Source organism: Octopus bimaculoides, chromosome 8, assembly GCF_046866305.1.
Source record: "Octopus bimaculoides isolate indiv1 chromosome 8, ASM4686630v1, whole genome shotgun sequence".
In the NCBI taxonomy this organism is placed as follows: Eukaryota; Metazoa; Mollusca; class Cephalopoda; order Octopoda; family Octopodidae; genus Octopus; species Octopus bimaculoides.
Genome location: NC_142935.1, coordinates 66,415,720 through 66,421,427, shown reverse-complemented (window position 1 = coordinate 66,421,427; position 5,708 = coordinate 66,415,720).

Below are 5,708 nucleotides of genomic sequence, written 5' to 3'. Positions count from 1 at the left end.
TTTCACGGAATTAACTGTCAGCTTTTTGGGTTATTTCTGAAAACCTTATTCAAAAAATCCAAAATTGTATTCTGTGTTGTGTCTATATCAAAAGATAGACGCTCATCTGCTAATCATTGAAAAGTGAAGGAAATTGGAATACGATGATTACTTAATGTACTTTATATATACATTTCATATACTTTATATGCAAAATTTTATAGACTTAAATACACAGCACTCTCCCTCTTTGTCGCTAACACATTCCCTTGCCACTTTTTCTCTCTCCTTTTTCTTTCTCTCTTCGCTTTTCCCTTCAACTAATTATGTGAAGCGTTATAGACGGAGCTGAGTAACGGAGAAAATAACTTACTTATAAAAAAACATTATACATTCCACTCACTACCAGCTCTCCCTCCCCTCTCAATACCATCTCACTCATCTTCCTTTCCCATCCCTCGGGCCTCCCATTCTTCCCCTCCCATTCCTCCCCTTTTCCTCATCTAATCACGTGGAAGCGTTATGGACGGGCTAAGTAACTGAGTGACAAGCAGAATTCTTCAAGTATATATATGAACTGAACAGACGAAATGTATTATGAGCTTATATAATTATAAATAGATTTGTTGTATATACGGGTTTGCACTTAGTTTGTATTTGTTAATTAGTTGTTTATTTTATATTTGCGATGTTCATGTTTCATTAAAATATATTTTAAAATAACGATTTATCAATAAGCTAAAGCAGCTGGTTTTAGAATCTCTGAAAGATATTCACACAGTAACAGTATTAAACAGTGATATCCGTTGCCACCTTTACATAGCTGTTCTATGCAGAACAAATGTATCTACATTTTAACGTCAGGAAAACATCTTTTCCCGCTGTTTAACAACACACAACCCGTGTCTTGTTTTACTATGCTAGAGTGGGGCTGGTTCGCCCCCTAACTTGAAATAAAACAGGCACACGTCGTGTGTCGTTAACCAGCGGGAAAAGATGTTTTCTTGGGGTTAAAATGCAGTAACATGTGATCTGCATAGAATAGTCACATAAAAGTGGTAACAGACAGTACTGATTTATCAATAATTTCAATGAATTCATTTACAGTAGAGCAAAGTAATTCAGGATAAGATGTTGGATATTTGCAGAAAATTTAGATTTTGAAATAGCAAAGAATGCAAAACTGTGACTTGTCGAACTCTACCGAGATGACAACATCTTCATCAAGATAACCGCTTAACAATATCACGTAAGGAAACAATAAACATGGCTGTAACCATGAAGTAGATATAAAATAAAAATCGACTGTAATTTGGTAGGATGAAGATAGATGAGATGTGTCATAAACTTTAGAACATAATGACGAGTAAATGGCTCGTCATTATGTAGCTCTGATCATAACATGGTATCTGGCACATTCAGGGTTACGACCAAAAATCGAAAAGTAGAGAGCACATACGGCAATGTTCAACGTTGATGCTCTGAGCAACATCAACATATTCACATCAGTATGGCAATAGACAAGGAGAGGTAACCAACTTTGAATATTTGGTTACACAACCATACACGCATACACAATATAGATATATATGTATATATGTATATATATATATATATATATATATATATATATATATATATATATATATATATATATATATATATATATATATATATATATATATATATATATATATATATATATATATATATATATATATATATATATATATATATATATATATATATATATATATATATATATATATATATATATATATATATATATATATATATATATATATATATATATATATATATATATATATAAATATAGGCGCAGGAGTGGCTGTGTGGTAAGTAGCTTGCCTACCAACCACATGGTTCCGGGTTCAGTCCCACTGCGTGGCATCTTGGGCAAATGTCTTCTACTATAGCCTCGGGCCGACCAAAGCCTTGTGAGTGGATTTGGTAGACGGAAGCTGAAAGAAGACCGTCGCATATATGTATATATATATGTGTGTGTGTGTTTGTGTCTCTGTTTGTCCCCCTAGCATTGCTTGACAAACAATGCTGGTGTGTTTATGTCCCCGTCACTTAGCGGTTCGGCAAAAAGAGACCGATAGAATAAGTACTAGGCTTACAAAGAATAAGTCCTGGGGTCGATTTGCTCGACTAAAGGCGGTGCTCCAGCATGGCCGCAGTCAAATGACTGAAACAAGTAAAAGAATAAAAGAATAAAAGAATATATATATATGTGTGTGTGTGTGTGTGTGTGTGTGTGTGTGTGTGTGTGTATGTATATATACGTAAAATATATCGGGTAACGAGTCTACTAGTGGCCTAGCATGTATAAAAAAGTCAATAGACAACATATTCTAAATATAAAATAGTGTACATTTAAACACAAGAGAAATTACCTATAACAAGTAATTTTACACGCTACAAGAAGTAGTCAAAACGACCAAAACCACATTTAAGAGCAATTTTGAAAGAAATGGAAAATAATATTTTATTACGGTCATACCTAGATTTCAAAATTTTCTAGCTAATTATTTTATTAGCTAAACAAAATTGAAACCTAGGTATGACCGTAAAGTTAAAAGTTTTTATTTTCCATTCCCTTCAAAATTTCTCTTAAATGTGGTTTTGGTCGTTTTGAGTACTTCTAGCATGTAAAACTGACTGTTGAAGGCAGTTTCTCTTGTGTTTAAATGTACACTATTTTATTATTTTATATATGTATATATATATAATATTATATTATAATATTATATATATATATATATATATATATATATATATATATGCGTACACACCTACACTCATCTTTTTAAAAAAGCCTATAGACTGAACATACATGCATCTACATATATCTCTCTTTCTTTGTGTATATATATATATATATATATATATATATATATATATATATATATATATATATATATACACACACGAAGATGATTATGTGTGCGCTTATATTAATAGTCATAGAAATAAATACACAACGTCAAACAAATTCATTTACAATATATATATGTGTGTGTGTGTGTGTGTGTGTGTGTGTTTCTGTACGCATATACTTACATATATGGAAATGTAAAGAAATAATGTACATATATTAATATATTTTCTGACAAGGGACGCAACAACTACTCCAACGTACACGCGTACAAACACTCCGAACATCCCTGTCATCCTTGTTCTAGAATATACGCATATATATATATATACATAATAAATTTCTATGCGTGTATTATTGGAACTTCTTCATATTTAGCAAAGCTTAAAAGGATTCCACTGAATGGCGGATTTGATTGCTGTCAAAATCTGACGTGTTACTAAATTACACAGAATACTTAATTTCAATAGACTATTGGTTCATATTTTAATATCTACTGTGGTGTATTTTTCTGTTTGATAGAAATGTGGCTGTTTTATGATGTATGTTTGTTATTATGTTCATATCTACATATGCATGCATGCCTGTATTTAGGTATGTATGCATGTATGTAACTTTTTTGTGTGTATGCATGTGTAAGTATTCGTGCAAACACAGAATTATACATGTATATACTTTCGTATATGTATATGCATATACTTTCAAGCATAGATTTCCATACATACATACATACATACATACAAACATGTATGCATGCATGCATGCATGCATCTATCTATCTGTCTGTCTATCTATCTATCTATCTGCAACTGGCAACAAAACGGGAGAATTCCCGGTTTCGTGAGCCGAGGTGCAGTGACATTGCTGAAGAAAGACCCAAACAAGGGGAATTTTATAGATAATTTCAGGCCCATCACTCTGCTCAACGCAGACTTGAAAATTTTGGCCAAAGTAATAGCCGAGAGGTTGGCGCTTGTCATCGATAAACTGGTCGACAGGGCGCAAACATGCGCCGTGCCGGGCAGAAGTATCCATGACAACCTCCACCTCATGCGCTACATCATGGACAGGGTAGTTAAGGATCCTGGCATGGGTGGGGCGCTGATCAATTTAGATCAATCTAAAGCCTTCGATAGGGTCGACCATCGATACCTAGCGGCCGTCCTCAGGGCAGCTGGCTTTGGTCCCGTCTTCCGGGGTTGGATCGCTGCCTTGTATAGCGGCATCCGATCGGTAATACGGGTAAACGGTCACCTGTCAAAACCGTTCGACATCACGCGTTCGGTCCGTCAAGGATGTCCCTTGTCGGCGCTTCTGTATGTATTGACGATCGAACCACTACTGCGGAAGCTGGCGACACTGAGGGGTATCCCACGAGAGCTGGGTTGCGGGACGAGCGTGTCTGCATATGCGGACGATGTCACCGTCATAGTGTCGAGCGAAAAGCACGTCGAGATGCTAGGCGAGACACTTAAACAATACGAAACGGTGACAGGAGCAAAAATTAACCCGGAAAAGTCAGTGGGTTTGTTACTCGGCACCTGGAGAAGCAAGCCCATACCGTCCAACAGTGACTCCGTAGTGGGACGCTGGACGGACGGACCGGTTAAACTGCTCGGGGTCTGGTTCAGTCCGGACCTCCAAATGGATAAGAACTGGGACGAGATCACCAGTAGAGTGATCAAACTCAGCCAAACATGGGCTGAGAGAAAGTTATCTCTAAAAGGCCGGGCGGAGGTGGCTAATGTGTATATCGCATCAGTCATCGATTACCGCCTGACCGTCGTGCCTTGTCCCGATGCCACCATCACGAAACTAGAACGCATACTTTTCCGCTTTCTGTGGAAGGGTGGCGTTCCGATGGTGAGGCGATCCATTTGCTGTCAACAACCGTTACGTGGAGGACTGGGGATGCCGTGGTTAATGATGCGCAGACATGCGCTGAGACTGCGGCATCTCTGGAACTTCATTGACGACGGTGAACAGGTGTGGGCGCCGTTTGTGAGGCACGCCTTCCCGCAGCTCGTCTCACTCAACGAACTGCAGACATGGATCAGGAAGAGACCGAAACTGGGCGAATGGCACCGCGAGTGTCGCCAAGCTCTACAACAGCTCTGCCGTCCGGGATCAAACTTGTGCAACTTCCAAACGACCAATGCGTTCTATAGAGGACTAGTGGAGGGGAGGTCTGACGACACTCTAGGGGCAAACCTGGGTGTCGACGAGAAATTCTTAACCCGCCTTTTCAAGACGACGTTCGGGCCGGGGCCTATGGATAATTTCCAGAGATCCCTGACTTGGCAATGCTATCGAGACGCACTACCAGTTCGAGAGAAGATCTACAGACACGGTTCGAAAACCACCGGACCGACCTGCCCGAGATGCGGTCAGAGCGACGAAACTGTTCTGCACGCACTCGTGCAGTGTCCCGATATTTCAGAGCTGTGGACCTTCGTCGAACGGCTGTTGTCGCGTGTGGGACGAGCCCACTTATCAGCCGAGTCTATCGTGAATATTGTTCCGCCACCTTCCTTTAAACGGGAAGGAAAAACGGTTTTTGTAACACTGATAGCTATGGCAAAAGAATGCGTGTGGTGGACGCGTTTGAAAGGTCTACAAACAAACACTTTCCTCTCTGGTCAGTCCCTCGTCAACTTTTTCAAGTACCACTTGAAAAGGAGGATGAGGATAGAGTGGAAAGTGTTGTCGAATGAAAGTTTCAATAAAAAATGGGTAAATGTGGCAAGAATGGTAAGAATGAAAGACGACACCATTTTAAGCATAGACTTGTAACAAAAAGAGACAAAAAGAGAGAAGGTACTTACTT